The following is an 18,149-nucleotide window of genomic DNA, read 5'->3' as shown; positions in this document are numbered from 1 at the left end:
GATGAGTTTTAGGTGGCAGCTGAAAGAGAGGTCAGATGGAATAACACTATGGTCCTGCTATACCTGTGTTGTCCAGTATGGGAGCTACAGATGCATGTGGCTACTGAGTATTTGAAAAGTGGCCATTTAGAATTAAGAAGTAGTGTAAGTTTCAAATACACACCTGCTTTTGAAGATTTAGCATGAAAAGGAATGCATATGCACAGAGAAAAGGCCAGAGTGAGAAAGCAGAAGTCTGCAAGCCAAGGAGAGAGAATTCAGGAGAAACCAACCCTGCTCACACTTCGGCCTTACATTTCCAGCCTCCAGACGATGAGAAAATAAATTTCTGTTGTTTAAGCCACATAATCTGTGGTGTTTTGTTATGGCAGCCCTAGCAACCTAATACACCTGTCTTTTAACTTTTAAAATGTGACTACTGGAAACGTTTAAATGACCTGCAGAGTTTGCATTTGTGGCTTGCATAATATTTCTCCTGGACAACTTTTTTCTAAACCCATGTAGGGCAGGTGTAGAGATGGTTTTGTAGAGTCCAAGATGATTTCAGGGATCATAGTCCAATATCCCGAGAAACAAAAGAATAGCACTGGGCTTTGCTCGAGGAGAGACTGGAGTAGCAGTAGGAGCTGATATTTCTGGGATTAGTTCTCTGTAATCCAGGGGCCTCAGTTAACTTACTTCACCACTTCTCTAGCAGGGCCTTTATGTCTAAAAGCATTGATGATACTTTTGAAGATTGCCTAAAAGTTGGCGGTGGAGGAATTTATTTGGATTAAATGTAACTTATCTGGATAGGATTTAGGGAGAGTTTTGAAAAGGTATGGAAACATAAAGAAAAAGGTGATTTTGGAACATGATCCTTTGCAGCAGGTAAAGTGGCAAGGGCATGACTACTGGTTATGCCAGACCGGGAGCTTCTGGGCATCTGAAGCAGTTTGATAACGTGAGACACATGAGAGATGAAGGGGGGAGGTTCAGAAAGTTCTATGGGAGAAGAACCAAAAGATTTGGTTTAGTTCCTGTCTCACAGGGTGTTAAGGAGATTAAATAAATTAATATTAAATCAAGGCTTAGAAGAGTGACCTGGGCTTGTCCTACTTCCATTCCTTCCCTAATCATGGGGACCCCATAAAAACAGACTCCTCTATCTTAATAGGGGGCCTGATGGGAAGAGAAACCTCATGGTGTTTCCTCCTCTGAGGATTTGAAGTCACACAAGTGGGGAGCTCAGGCAAGACTCTAAATGGCATCCCCAGTGCAAGCACCTAGTAACCTATTTTAATTTTCATCTTACATGGCTTCTAGGGTCCCTGGTTGGACTCTTTTCAGAAATATAATTTCCTTCTCCATGTCACATTCATGAATACTGTATTCAGGGGCTTTTTTAAGGACTTTAATCAGATTCTGCTCTCTGCTTTCATGTATACTTTTTTCTTCTTCTCACTCTTTTTGGCATGAGAAAGCTTGGGTCAACTTTTAAAGGATAGTCTAAGAGTTAATGTGTGTGAGAAAAAGTATATGTAGTCAAAGACAGCTTTGGATACTCCAACTGGGTTATAGGAGTTTGATTCTAGGTACTAAGTAATTGTTGAGTGAGAATCAAAGACAAGGCTCTGTATTCGAAATTCCCTCTAGTTAAAAAAATGTGAAGATTACAAAAAATAAACAACATAAGAGAATCTTAAAAATAAGGATAAAACTCCAAGAGTCATGTAATTAAGGGTGGTGCACTTTCCAAAACTCTAGCTAAGGAGTTTAGCTGTGAGCTCTAAGCTATAAGCTTCCTGAAGGCTGAGGCATAAAGAACAAAGAAAAGAAAAAGGATGGAATATAAAACATCTTTTCCTTAAAAATAATAAGGATGACTTTTTATTTTTAAATGAATTATAGTCATCCCTCAGTGTCAACAGCAGATTGATTCTAGGACCCCTGCAGATACCAAAATCCACGGATGTTCAAGTCTTTTATATAAAATGGTGTAGAATTTGCATATAAACTACACATATCCTCCTGTATACTTTAAATTGTCTCTAGATTACTTGTAATACTTAATACAAAGTAAATGCTATGTAAACAATTGTAAATACAATGTAAATGTGAGGTAACTAGCCTCTGGTGTGCAGCAAGTTTTGCTTTTTGGAAGTTTCTGGAATTAAAAAATATATTTACAATCCACAATTAGTTGAATCTGCAGATGCAGGACCCATGGATACAGAAGGCTGACTGTGCAGCCCAGATGCTAAAAGAAACTGATCATAGATATCTACTGTACATGATGTTTTTCACATATATGTGTACACTAAATTTTTGCTGAACTTAGAATGGAGTGATTTTTAACATTTGGGCCATCTGGCTTTGTGCCTTCTATTTTTTGGCTCTGTACTTATTTTATAAGTAGCAATATCTGCTTATAAGTTACTCTGAGTTCTCCTCCTTCTCTTCCTCCTCCTCTTTCTTCTAAGAAAATATAGTTGACACATCTACTCAAATAAATGAATATTTCCATCTTGGCTGATATATTTGGTGAGTAAAAAATTGGTTACAAGATATGAGTATATTCACTTATTTATTCCACCAAGTTCAACATTTAACCTTATGTACTTGGAGTAACAAATATTGAAAAACAGTGATCTTTTAAATTTGTTTTTATGCCAATCCCTATTGATTTACATGTGACATTTAATGTAACAGTTGTGTGTGCCAAGGGTAGCAATGCAGGAAGGATGGGTGAGGCATTTTTATTTTATCAAGGTGTGAAAAATAGTCCTCATTGTTAAAAATAAAACTATAATAGACTGTTTCAACTGTGTATTTAAGTCGAGCTAAAAGTTGTCAAAATCTATATATATATATATATATATATATATATATATATATATATATATATATGGCAATTCTATAAATCTTATTCTCAAAAATAATAAGGTATGCACACACGAAAGTTCATAGGCATGGTTACTTTAGATGTGTACATTTCTTCCTAATCCAGTTCATTTATTCTGCCTGTAAAATAATTTTTGACTATTTGTTTTTTATCCCATCATATTTTCAACCAATCTCATATTCAATCAGTTTCTAGGGGGTTGGCACAGAAAAAGAAAATTACAGATCAATATCCTGTATGAACATAGATGCAAAAATCTCAAAAATATTAGCAAATTGAATACAACAACATTAAAAAGCTCTTACATTATGATCAAGTGGGATACAAGGATGGTTGAACATCTACGAATCAAGACTCTGATGGAAGAAATTGAAAAGACACAAATAAATGGAAAGATATTCCATGTTCATGGATTGGAAGAATTAATATTGTTAAAATATCCATACTACCCAAAGCAACTTACAGATTGAATGCAGTCCCTGTCAGAATTCCAATGGCATATTTCACAGAACTAGAACGAACAATTCTAAAATTTGTGTGGAACAACAAATGATCCTGAATAACCAACACAATCTTGAGAAAGAACAAAGCTGGAGGTATCACACATGCCCTGACCTTAAACTATATTTCAAAGCTATAGTAATCAAAACGATATTGTACTAGCACAAAAAGCAGACACCCTGGTCAGTGGAACAGAATAGAAAACCCAGGAATAAAACTACACATATATAGACAATTAATTTATGATGAAGGAGCAAAAAACATACAGTAGAGGAAAGACAGTCTCTAAACAGTGTTGGGAAAACTGGACAGCTACACGCAAAAGAAAGAAACTTGACCACCGTCTTGCACCATACATAAAAATTAACTCAAAATGCATTAAGATTTAAATGTGAAATCTGAAATCATAAAATTCCTAGAAGAAAACATAGATGGTAACTTCACTGACATTAATCTTAGTGATGTTTTTGTGGATCTGACTCCAAGGGCAAGGGAAACAAAAGCAAAAATAAACAAATGGGACTGCATCAAACCAAAAAGCTTCTGCACAGCAAAGGAAACCATCATCAAAACAAAAAGGCAGGGGCTTCCCTGGTGGTGCAGTGGTTAAGAATCCGCCTGCCGATGCAGGGGACACGGGTTCGTGACCCTGTCCGGGAAGATCCCACATGCCACGGAGCAACTAAGCCCGTGAGCCACAACTACTGAGCCTGCGCGTCTGGAGCCTGTGTTCCGCAACGGGAGAGGCCGCGACAGTGAGAGGCCCGCGCACCGCGATGAAGAGTGGCCCCCGCTCTCCGCAACTGGAGAAAGCCCTCGCACAGAAACAAAGACCCAATACAGCCATAAATAAATAAATAAATAAAATTTAAAAAGATGTCAAAAATCTGATTTAATGCGTAAGAACCAGATATTAGATAATCCAAATATTAGAAAATAAGACGGATGTCTCCACTTTCACATTAAAAAAAAAAACAAAAAAAAACAAAAAGGCAACCTCTGAATAGAAGATATTTGCAAATCATATATTTGATCAGAGTGAATATGCAAAATATTTTTTTGAACTCATGCAACTTAACAACAAAAAACCAGACAACTCAAATAAAAAATGGGCAGAGGATCTGAATAAACATTTTTCCAAAGAAGACATACAGGTGGCCAACAGGCACATAAAAAGATGTTCAACATCACTGATTATTACAGAAAGACAAATCAAAATCACAATGAGATATCACCTCACACCTGTCGGAATGGCTATTATCAAAAAGTAAGAAATAACAAATGTTGGAGAGGATGTGGAGGAAAGGGAACACTTGTACACTGTTGGTGGGACTGTAAGTTGGTACAGCCACTATGGAAAACAGTATGGAGGTTCCTCAAAAAATTAAGAAGAGAATGACTCAGCTATTCCACTTCTGGGTATTTCTCCAAAGAACAAAAAAAAACTAATTCAAAAAGAATGTTCATTGCAGCATTATTTACAATAGCCAACATATGGGAAAACTTAAATGTCCGTCATTGGATGAATGGATAAAGAAGATGTGGTGTATATATGCAATGGAATTCTACTCAACCATAAAAACTAATGAAATCCTGTTATTTTCAACAACATGGATGGACTTTCAAGGTATTATGCCAAGTGAAATAAGTCAGACAGAGAAAGACAAATACCACATGATTTTACTCATATGGTATGAGTATAAATCTATAAAAACAAAACAAATGAACAAACAAAATAAAACAAAAACAAACTCACAGATACAGAGAACATATTAGTGGTTACAAGAGGGGAAGGGAATAGGGAGGTGGGCAAAAGGCTGAAGAGAGTCAACTGTAGGCATGAAGGATGGCAACTAGACTTGTGCTAGTGATCACTTTGTAGTGTACACAGATGTAGAGTTATAATGCTGTATACCTGAAACTTATACAAAAATTTTAAAAAGAGTGAACTTAATAGAATACCAAATATTCCTGTATTTACAGGAAGCTGAACCACATTTTTACCTGGAGTTTGAACCAAAAGGCTTTTATGATTTCAAAATTACATTAAAATTGTTAACACTGTAGTTTAGAGCTGTTGTTGTTGTTTTGTTTTACTTTGAGGGAATAGAGAATGTAGTTTTTATTCCTATTTTTATTTTTCAGAAAAAAAGTCATATTGCCATCTTCTAGGACAGTGTGATCCTTGATGACCTACCTCTGTTATTACCTTGATAGCTAAGGAAGATAATTGAAAATTTTTTCTTTTCTGTATATTTTTACCCAGTAATTCTCAGGGCTTTCAATCTATGTGAAAATTATGAGTAACTGACATAGTTGTATTCTTGGGGGGTGAAAAAAATCTTACAGGACTGGTTTTTGAATTACTTCTAATTAACCAAAAGACTAATGAAAATCAACTTATTTTACACCCTTTCTGACAATCTATAGTAAAATTAAGGCAAATGTTATTTGGGGGAGTCTGCTTACTGGTCACATAACCAACATTTTAGTTAAATTTCTGCCAACTGAACTGTTAAAAATTAAAGATCCAAGATAAAATGTGCTCCCATGCTTCAAATCTGACCAATTCCATTACGTGCACTATTGAAGTATGAAAACTTTCTCCTTGATCAAAATGCTGGTAAGGATCTATACTTTTTTTACTTTCTTTACACGAGTACTCCTGCTATGAAAAAAAAAGTAGGAAGGCCAAATAAAAGTCTGAAACAAGCAGCCATAAAGTGACTTTTTACATTTTTAAAGTAGGTCACAGTAAGGTATAGTATTCTTACTACAAAAGTCAGGTTAAGCCTCTCAATTAGGAAAAGATGCATTTTTAGAGTTCTTCCATTTTTATTGATTTTTGATGTCATTTTTAAAATGATGAATAACTATATTGTAGGAAACTGGACTCAAGGAGCATTTTTTTCCTTATCTTTAGTTACTTCCAAAGAGCATGGTTCTGGCTTTCACAGGTCTCAGGAATATTACCTTCTAGAGCAGCTGGGATGATAGACCCATGCGAAAACGTCATCTCTGACATTTATGAATATATGAGTGTCCTTGTCCTGGGGCTCTGCCATGCACCTGAACATGGCCCATGCTTCAGACAAAAGCAAGGTCTCTCATTTGGAACAAGGATAATCTGCTTAAAAATCTAAATCTCTTATAAATGGCTGACGTGTGCAAGAATATCATAGTACATAGCTCTTTGTGAGGTAATTTTAAAAGAAAATGATACACATTTTGCTCAGCCAAGCAATCTGAAAGTTCAAAAGGTAAGAAGCCCTTCTCAGCATGAAACTGTCAAACATATTTGAAAAGAAAGTTAATTAGAATTGGCATTTCCAGGCCTTCTGCTGGCCATGGCTGCCTTACTGAAAGGTGACATTAGTGACATCCATTGTATAGGGGCTGAGAAGTGAAGAGGATCAAAAAATCTGAAGCTCTGAATTTCTGTAACATACGGTGAACAGCCCTAGGGCACTTGTTATTTTTTATAGACATTTTACAGATTTGTGCATGGGAAGAAACTGAGATTAGCCACAAACTAGACATAGGGAAAATAGCGGGGTTCCAGAGAGATTGTCTGGATTCTTCCTTTTCATGGAAAAGATACTGGCGAAGCCTGAAGCTCAGGCAAAGACAACTTCTCCTGTTTTGTCCACCTCTGAGTTTTCCTGAGTCGGCTTAGATTTCTCTGATGACTTCCTGGTTAGGTGGTTGGAAACAGAAAACGCTAATGGAAAAAGATAGACCTTCTCCCAGGAGCATCAATTTTGTTGATAGTCTTGGGAGAAAGTATTTCATGTTAAAACAAGTATATATATTATGGGTGGAGAACTCAGACATTCACATATGTTTCAGATAAAATGGAGTATTTCAAGTATTTCAAAGTATTGTTTTGATTGTACGCAGCTTTGACTGGTTCCCAGATCCCAAGATGACACATTTTGTTTCCTTCACCACTAAGACAGTTTTGTGAAAACTTTTGAGAGTTACTGCATCCTAAGATTGCAGTTATTAGTTAGAAATAACTGTTTAAAAATTGCTGCAATGTGAAATTTAGCAATTGGTCTGGTTATTCTGTTAACAAAACCCACATTATGGTTTTATACGCATCTTTAGCTCTGGATGAGGAGACAAGGGATACATACTGGGTGGCTTCCATCCATCAGAAAGTTCTAAGCAGACAAACACTGAAGACAGAAGAGGTCACTCTGAGCCAGCTGGATGGGCAAAAACTGCACAGCCATCGGCAAAGCCAGAGCAGTATAAGTAAGACACACAATTATTAGTGTTTTTATGATAAATAACAGTTTTAGCAAGTAAGATGTTCACCAACTGATACAAAACAGTATTTTTCTCAGTGTTCTGATAGGAACTAAATTACTATGATTGTCTTCATCTGGGTAAGAAACTAATGACATGATGACATTACTGTCAACATATGTGATATAATATTTAATATTATAGCATTAGAGTGTTTTTCTTTTGTTGGCCAACCCAAAGACAGATGCAGCTAGTGGGAAATAGCCACATAGCACAGGGAGATCAGCTTGGTGCTTTGTGACCTCCTAGAGGGGTGGGATAAGGAGGATGGGAGGGAGACGCAAGAGGGAGGGGATATGGGGATATACATATATGTATAGCTGATTCACTTTGTTTTAAAGTAGAAACTAACACACCATTGTAAAGCAATTATACTCCAATAAAAATGTTTAAAAAAAAAAGCAAGTGAGATATTGAATCACCATGGGATTCTAACCATGGGAATGCCATCAACTACCAATACTTTTTTGATGAAACAGCCAGTATAAGGAAGATGCTCAGAAGTGACAAATAAAAAATTCCTTAATTTTCAATTATCATTTGCAGTCTGGCTAGCATTATTATTAGGCACTCACATTTGAATTTCCATATGCATTTGCAGGAAATTCTTGAGTGATAACTTCAAAAATGTCATGTTTTTAAACAGCTTTTGTTAGTTTGCCATGTATGAATACCCAGTTTTTATGCTTAAAATCTTAAGCATTCTGCTGTGAGTAGTTACATAACTGTGAAGTCTTCTAATGATACACTGTTTTGCCCAAATGTAAAATTTCATTTTACAATAATAAAATAACAATAATAAAATCTGTGAGCCAACTAATTTTTGAAAACTATTTTTAGGGTTAAATAGTTATATAAATAAATTCTGGTAAATGACAAAAAATACTCATTGACAAAAACCATATAACAAACCCATTGGATTTGGGAACTGATCTACAGAAGCTTAGTGGTTTTATTCATGCTTCAGGAAGTAATAAACATATTAATTCAGCCAATAAATGTTTATTGAGCACCTACTATGGGCCAGTTGCTGTTCTGGGAACAGAACTTCTCAAATAGGAAAAGGGAGAAAAAGTTAAATTCCAGTAACAACTAGAAAAATATTTTAATCTTATTTTAAATATTACCTAAGCTATTAGTTTGAGACTAAACTAAAATACTCTCTAATGTCTAAAGTATCTGCAATGTTTAATACAAATTACAACTTCCATTCTCTGCATCATGTATTAGGCAAAACTTTGATATACCTCTAATTCTTATATGTAATATTTAATACTTTCATTTAGATTTTTTTCAGTTTGGAAGATTTTATAAAATGCCCTAAAAATAAAACTTTCCTCCCTATTAAGGCTGGGAAACATCATTATTATCATTTTTGGTAACATGTAAAGCTGTAGTGATTTTTATTGCAGTCAAGTAGCAGTTACTGGTGAGGGCACAGATGATTGGTTTTTAGACTCGTGTGTTGCTGAATTCAGCCAGCAACTTGCTCATCATGACTCTAACAGATTTTTCTGCTATTCGGACCACTGGGAACCTTATGAACCAGTCAGTTCTGCCCTCCTTCTTATGACAAAGTGCCAATACTGTCTACATCCAGAAAACTAAGCACCAGAATCATTTGCTACTGCAGTGAGCTTACTTTTCAAGTACAAAACAAAGAAAAAGAAAATTTCTCTTAAAAAGTGATAACTTTTCATTGTCGTCATGCTTTAAAAAGTCTGAAATTTTCTGGTAAAAGTTTCCAGCCAAAAGGGAGGGATAGGGCTTCCCTGGTGGTGCAGTGGTTGAGAGTCCGCCTGCCGATGCAGGGGACACGGGTTCGTGCCCCGGTCCGGAAGATCCCACATGCCGCGGAGCGGCTGGGCCCGTGAGCCATGGCCGCTGAGCCTGCGCGTCCGGAGCCTGTGCTCCGCAACAGGAGAGGCCACAACAGTGAGAGGCCCGCGTACCGCAAAAAAAAAAAAAGGGAGGGATATTCTTGATCTTGATATACTAAATAATTCTCTCTCTCCCCCTCTCAAAATAATTGCGTGCTCTCTCTCACCTCCCCCCATCCTCATCTCATTGAGCAGCAGGAACAGGGGATTGTTTCTCCATGATATAGACAATCTAATAATTTTAGCATTGGAAAAGACCAACTCATTTTAAGAGTAAGAAAATGGAATCCAATGATTTGGATAAGATCCCACAGCTAGGAAATAGTTGAATTGCTCTCTAGTTCCACATTCCTAACTTGTAATCCAGTGATCTTATTAATGGACACCCTATTGTCCCTTCCTGTATCATGTTATCCTCTTGCTTATATGTTTAGGAATTATAATTTGACCTAATTTATCAAGTAAATAGAGTATCACCTCCATTAAAGACAGAAGTTTTTTTTTCTATTTTGTTCATGATTTTTTCCTCTGTACCTAAAACAGTGCCTGGTATATAGTAAGTTCTTCAAACATATGTGTAGAAGGGTTTAATCATGGTCAAATTTGTGCATTAGTGAGTGATATTACGGCTAAACTATTCTCTATTTTGCTGAAGTTAAGCCAGATAGAAGTGTACATTCTACTGGGAAAAAAAAAAAGTTAATCTGCTACAAATAAATTCAAGAGACAATAAATAGAGTAGTTAATACTGGGAATTCCATCTGTCTATTCAGAATTCAAGCAAGCTTGAGAAAATATTCAAAAGGTACTATGAAATATGATTAAAACAAGAAAATAGTGATTAAAATGAGACTAAGAATCATAGCAACAGCCAAAATGTATTTTACATGTTTATTCTGAGAAAGAAGGCTATAACACATACATAATCTTCCCTTGTCTACACAATATTTTTATAAGGTAATTATTGAAGGTATATTTTCATTTTGAAAACAGTCTAATCCAGGGAAGTCAAACCACTTGCTTGAAATTAAAGGAAGTCAGAAGAATGACTGGAAGAAAAGGAAAGGAGTGGTCTCACAATAAGTCCAATTCTGTTTGCATTTAGACCATGCTGCTTCTGGTTTGGTTTAATCAAAATAATAAAATCAGTCAATAGGCCACTAGCTGGGCTTTAAACACTATTTTAGGCAGAATAAAGAAAATGCATAATCATCTCTGTTTTTGACAGTCTTCACAAATGAGAAAAGAAATTCAAAGCTTTAGTTTCATTGATATTTGAAACATGACTGTTTAAGGTCACACCTTAGTTGCTGAGCAATAGAGGAAGTATAATTGAAAACAATGACTGACTCTGCAAAACCCACAGAAAAGATCCACGGTGCATCAGAGTCAGATGTGAGCTGGAGACCTTGCCATGAGCTGCTGCTACCCGGGGATGACAGAGAGTGACACAAAGCTGAAGGTGAGCTTCTGCCTTAGATTCCCATATACAGTCTCTTTTGAAAACACCCTGGGTTTTGATGGCACTTCTGAAACCAGACATATTTTTTTTTCACAGAATTAATTTATCCTCAACATCATGAATCACAAAAACACACTTTTGCTTGAACACAGGAATGAAATATAATTCACTTTCTTTGTTGCCGTCCAGAAATGCCCTTCAAAGCACTTTGGACACAATTGTCAAACAAGCATGATTTACTGTATTTGTGATGTTTTTGCTCAAAAGTTGGAATTTTCTTTGTGTTTTCCTTAGAAAGGACTGGTCCATTTCTTTACTCCTCTTCTGCAAGCCTAGTGCCCTCCTCACTCCCACACTCCCACACAAAGACACTCCTTAATTGTGTTACTGTTAGGCTGACCTCCAACCCCAACTAAAATGAGGACAAGGCTAGTTTTGTGTTTCGTGGGATAACAATTTATGAGCAATTAAAAATGAAGGGACACAAAGCATTCATCACAGTCTCAGCTAGACAGGCAGCTGAGGTCAAAGGCTCTAGCGATGAAGTGTGCACAATATATTTTTATTTCTGTTTTCACTAAGAAGGAAACGGGTTAGCTAAAAATTATGGCGTTCAGCCTCCAGTTCAAAATAGGTGCACTTAATCTTTGGAGACAGTCCATGCTTGGCCAGATAGGTTATGACAGCACATGCAAAGACATATACAAACACACACACACACACACACTCACACTCACAACCTGAGTACCAAACAATATGATGTGGGAAAATGAAACATTTTCTAGTCCAATTCGCATACAATTTCTAAAAGAAAAATGTGCTAAATAAATATTCATTATGATTTTATAGCCATATACACAATATTCTCTCCTCTTGACCCTATGATGGAAAACAAAATAGAAGATTTTAAGGTATAATTCCTCCTGGCACATTTCTCAATCTGTTCGGGGGAACATGAGGGTCTTATAATTTTATTTTCCGGGAGCATCAGTGGTCTATTACATGAAAGCTGAGATTAACATCTGCCCTGCTGAGCTTCAGTCAGAGTTACATATCAAAGGGCTACAGAAAATGCCTCTCAACGCAATGCCCTTGGTTTTTAAAATTTGTTGTTTCCTGAAACACTACAGGATCCAAATCTGACACTCATGTTCTGATTTAAGATCTTGGCTTGGCAAGAATAAAAGTTCTGGTGAATTAACTATTCGTTATGCTATTAATTGACGTCACTGTTGTTTTATACTGTGTCTAATTTTCAATAGAAACAGAAAGGCTGATATCAAGCATATCATCAGTTTTTATTCCAGGTGTAGATTTGCTCACTTAATCAATGTGCTGTAATGTCAGAATAAACCAGAACCAAATCGTAATTGTTGCTATTATTTGATGCTACCAAGGTGATGCCAGGTACACATGTAAAATTCTTCTGATGAGAGGAGTAGAAAGTTTACTATCACAAATTGGGAAGTCCTTTACATTCCTCAGTACTTTTCTACTAGAAAAGCAGAGTAAGTTTTGAAAAGGAATTCAATTTGCACCTACATAACATCACTTTGCTAGAAGACAAAGATTAAAAGCTATCAATAGCTAAACTCAGATTAACACAACATTTCTATCATCAGAAAATTTCAAGGTCTGTCATCCATTTGAAATCACCAGACTACGTGTCTGTCTCCATTAACTGTGGCTTCTTTGAAGGCGTATTCAGATACCTTGGCCATCATACACATACACATACCCTTTTATAATTTTGAAATACAACACATATACACATATTCCTTGCAGTAACCTTGGAAAAATTTGGGAAACCACGGTAAAAACATTTCTCACAGTCGTACCATCCAATGATCCAATGATTATTACTGATAACTTTTGGACATAAGACCCTCTAATGTTTTCTTCTATTTATATCTTATTTTTAAGTAACATCATACACTATTTGTTTCTCTTTTATTCTGTGACTACTGTGAATTACTTTGATTGATTTTCCTATGTTAAGCCAACCTTAAATTCCTGGGATAAACTGCACTCTCATGAATATGTCATTCTTTGCATATATTGCTGGATTTTACTTGTTAATACTTGTTAGGGATTTTTGCATCCATGTTCATTAGAAAAATTGATCTGTAATTTAATTTTCTTGTAATATCTTTGCAGTATTTTCGGATCAGGTTTTTGCTGGCCATTTAAAACGAATGTGAAAATATTCCTTCCTCCTGTAGTTTTTGTAATAATTTATTTTGGAATGGTATTATTTTTTACTTAAATGTATGATAGAATTTATCATTGAAACAATCTGGGCTTGTAGTTTTCTCAGTGAAAGATTTTAATTATGAATTCAATTTCTTTAATTGATCTAGCACTGTTCAGATTTTCTATTTTTTGTTGTGCCAGCTTTGGTAAGTTATGTTTTTCAGGAATTTGTTCATTTCACTCTCAGTCGTTGATTTTATTGGCATAGTTATTCATAATATCTCTTTGTTATCATTTTCATGTCTATAGAATTTGTTATAATGTTCCCTCTTTCATTCCTCACATTGGTAATTTGTGTTTTCTCTCTTTTTCTGTGGGTTTATAAATATTACCAATCATTTAAAAAAACAACTTGTGACATTCCTAATTTTTTTTGACATTCCTAATTTTATCTATTATTTGCTCATTTTAAATTTTTACTGTGTTCTTCTTTTTTATTATTTACTTACTGTAGCTTACTTTGTGTAAGTTAACAAATATAGTCTGTTCTTCTTTTCCTAGATACTTAAAGTGGAAGATTAGATAATTAATTTTACACTTTTTTTCTTTTTAAAAATAGACATTTAAAGCTACAAATTTCTCTTCAAGCAACACTTTAGCTGCATCTCACAAGTTTTGATATGTTGTATTTTTTATTATCATTCCGTTCAAAATATTTTCAATTTTCCTTGTGATTTCTTTGTTCACTCATGAGTTTTTTAGAAGTGTGTTGTTTGATTTTCAAATATTTCAAGAACATATTCTGTATGATTTTGATCCTTTTTTTAATTAATGAGACTTGTTTTACGGCCCACATACCATCTATTCTGGTGAAAGTTCCACGTAAATTTTAAAAGAATGAGTATCCTGCAGTTGTTGGGAGAGTGTTCTAAAATGTCATTTGGGCCAAGTTAGTTGATAATTGTTTATATCTTTTATAGACTTCCTGACTTTTTTCTTTACTTTCCTTGTCAGTTACTGAGAAAGAGCTATTAAAATATCTAGCTATAATTGTGAATTTATGATTTTTCCTTTAATTTTGTCAATTTATGATTTTTCCTTTAATTTTGTCAATTTTGTTTCATGTATTCCAATGCTCAGGTATTATATACATAAGTGTTTAGGATTTTTATGTCTTTTTGAGAAACTGACTCTTTTATCACTACAAATCCCCCTTCTTTAACTCTATAAAACTCTGCTCGAAGTCTACTTTGTTTGCCATTAATACAGCCTTACTTGCTTTCTTTCTTAAACATCTTTATTGGAGTATAATTGCTTTACAATGGTGTGTTAGTTTCTGCTTTATAACAAAGTGAATCAGTTATACATATACATATGTCCCCATATCTCTTCCCTCTTACGTCTCTCTCCCTCTCACCCTCCCTATCCCACCCCTCTAGGTGGTCACAAACCACTGAGCTGATCTCCCTGTGCTGTGCAGCTTCTTCCCACTAGCTATCTATTTTACGTTTGGTAGTGTATATATGTCCATGCCACTCTCTCACTTTGTCACAGCTTACCCTTCCCCCTCCCCATATCTTCAAGTCCATATTCTAGTAGGTCTGTGTCTTTATTCCCATCTTACCCCCAGGTTCTTCATGACCTTTTTTTTCCCCTTAGATTCCATAGATATGTGTTAGCATGTGGTATTTGATTTCTCTTTCTAACTTACTTCACTCTGTATGACAGACACTAGGTCCATCCACCTCACTACAAATAACTCAATTTTCTTTCTTTTTATGGCTGAGTAATATTCCACTGTATATATGTGCCACATCTTCTTTATCCATTCATCCGATGATGGACACTTAGGTCGCTTCCATGTCCCGGCTATTGTAAATAGAGCTGCAATGAACATTTTGGTACACGACTCTTTTTGAATTATGGTTTTCTCAGGGTATATGCCCAGTAGTGGGATTGCTGGGTCATATGGTAGTTCTATTTGTAGTTTTTTAAGGAACCTCCATACTGTTCTCCATAGTGGCTGTATCAATTTACATTCCCACCAAGAGTGCAAGAGGGTTCCCTTTTCTCCACATCCTCTCCAGCATTTATTGTTTCTAGATTTTTTGATGATGGCCATTCTGACCCGTGTAAGATGATATCTCATTGCAGTTTTGATTTGCATTACTCTAATGATTAATGATGTTGAGCATTCTTTCATGTGTTTGTTGGCAAACTGTATATCTTCTTTGGAGAAATGTCTATTTAGGTCTTCTGACCATTTTTGGATTGGGTTGTTAGCTTTTTTTGTTATTAAGTTGCATGAGCTGCTTGTAAATCATGGAGATTAATCCTTTGTCAGTTGCTTCATTTACAAATATTTTCTCCCATTCTGAGGGTTGTCTTTTGGTCTTGTTTATGGTTTCCTTTGCTGTGCAAAAGCTTTTAAGTTTCATTAGGTCCCATTTGTTTATTTTTGTCTTTATTTCCATTTCTCTAGGAGGTGGGTCAAAAAGGATCTTGCTGTGATTTATGTCATAGAGTGTTCTGCCTATGTTTTCCTCTAATAGTTTGATAGTGTCTGGCCTTACATTTAGGTCTTTAATCCATTTTGAGTTTATTCTTGTGTATGGTGTTAGGGAGTGTTCTACTTTCATACTTTTACATGTAGCTGTCTAGTTTTCCCAACACCATTTATTGAAGAGGCTGTCTTTTCTCCACTGTATATTCTTGCCTCCTTTATCAAAGATAAGGTGACCATATGTGCGTGGGTTTATCTATGGGCTTTCTATCCTGTTCCATTGATCTATATTTCTGTTTTTGTGCCAGTACCATACTGTCTTGATTACTGTACCTTTGTAGTATAGTCTGAAGTCAGGGAGCCTGATTCCTCCAGCTCCATTTTTCGTTCTCAAGATTGCTTTGGCTATTCGGGGTCTTTTGTGTTTCCATACAAATTGTGAAATTTTTTGTTCTAGTTCTGTGAAAAATGCCAGTGGTGGTTTGATAGGGATTGCATTGAATCTGTAGAGTGCTTTGGGTAGTAGAGTCATTTTCACAATGTTGATTCTCCCAATCCAAGAACATGGTATATCTCTCCATCTATTTGTATCATCTTTAATTTCTTTCGTCAGTGTCTTATAATTTTCTGCATATAGGTCTTTTGTCTCCTTAGGTAGGTTTATTCCTAGATATTTTATTCTTTTTGTTGCAGTGGTAAATGGGAGTGTTTTCTTAATTTCACTTTCAGATTTTTCATCACTAGTGTGTAGGAATGCCAGAGATTTCTGTGCATTAATTTTTTATCCTGCTACTTTATCAAATTCATTGATTAGCTCTAGTAGATTCCTTGTAGCATCTTTAGGATTCTTTATGTAGAGTATCATGTCATCTGCAAACAGTAATAGATTTACTTCTTTTCCGATTTGGATTCCTTTTATTTCTTTTTCTTCTCTGATTGCTGTGGCTAAAACTTCCAAAACTATGTTGAATAAGAGTAGTGAGGGCTTCCCTGGTGGCGCAGTGGTTGAGAATCTGCCTGCTAATGCAGGGGACACAGGTTCGAGTCCTGGTCTGGGAAGATCCCACATGCCACGGAGCAACTAGGCCCGTGAGCCACAACTACTGAGCCTGCGCGTCTGGAGCCTGTGCTCCGCAACAAGAGAGGCCACGACAGTGAGAGGCCCGTGCACCGTGATGAAGAGTGGCCCCCGCTTGCCACAACTAGAGAAAGCCCTTGCACAGAAACGAAGACCCAACACAGCCAAAAATAAAAATAAATAAATTAAAAGAAGGCTCAACATTTGGGAAAAAAAATATTGTTAAAAAAAAAAAAAGAGTGGTGAGAGTGGGCAACCTTGTCTTGTTCCTGATCTTAGTGGAAATGGTTTCAGTTTTTCACCATTGAGGATGATGTTGGCTGTGGGTTTGTCATATATGGCCTTCATTATGTTGAGGAAAATTCCCTCTATGCTTACTTTCTGCAGGGTTTTTATCATAAATGGGTGTTGAATTTTGTTGAAAGCTTTCTCTGCATCTATTGAGATGATCAAATGGTTTTTCTCCTTCAATTTGTTAATATGGTGTATCACATTGATTGATTTGTGTACATTGAAGGATCCTTGCATTCCTGGAATAAACCCCACTTGATCATGGTGTATGATCCTTTTAATGTGCTGTTGGATTCTGTTTGCTAGTATTTTGTTGAGGATTTTTGCATCTATGCTCATCAGTGATATTGGCCTGTAGTTTTCTTTCTTTGTGAAATCTTTGTCTGGTTTTCTTGTACTTAAATATTTTCATGTCTTTTTTTCACCCTTTTACTCTCAACCTGTCAGTTTCTTTCTATTTAAACAAGCATATAAAAAACTACAAATCTTATAATCAACATTCAGTTGTGCTCAGCTTTTTAATTCTGTTCAACAATTTTTGCCTTGTAACTGAAGTGTTTAGCTCATTTACAATCATTTACTGTGATTATTGATATAGTTGGATTTAAGTGAGGCATTTCAGCATTTGTTTTCTATTTGTAACGTCAGCTCCCATTTTCTGCCTTTCTTGTCCTCTCTTGCCTGAATCAAATATTTTTTACTCTTCTGTTTTATCCTTTTACTGATTTTTTCATATACTTATTAGTAATTTTTTTACTGGTCCCTCTAGAGATTACAATATACATCTTTAAATTAACACAGTCTACTCAAATGTTATACAAAGTCAGAAAAATATGAAACCTTACAACAATATAATTCCATCTACTCCCACTGTGTTCACTCTTATCATGCATTTTATTTTACTTTATTATTTTGGCTATAAAAAATCAATAGTTTATCAACAAATGTACATATAAACAAGGATAATGATTTTTGTATCCATTTCCCAGCTGAATATAGATTATTTCAAATTTTTGATTATTATGAATAAAGTTGCTATGAAT

Source organism: Hyperoodon ampullatus (genome assembly GCF_949752795.1).
Source record: "Hyperoodon ampullatus genome assembly, chromosome: 12".
NCBI lineage: Eukaryota > Metazoa > Chordata > Mammalia > Artiodactyla > Ziphiidae > Hyperoodon > Hyperoodon ampullatus.
This window is presented reverse-complemented; position numbering follows the sequence as displayed.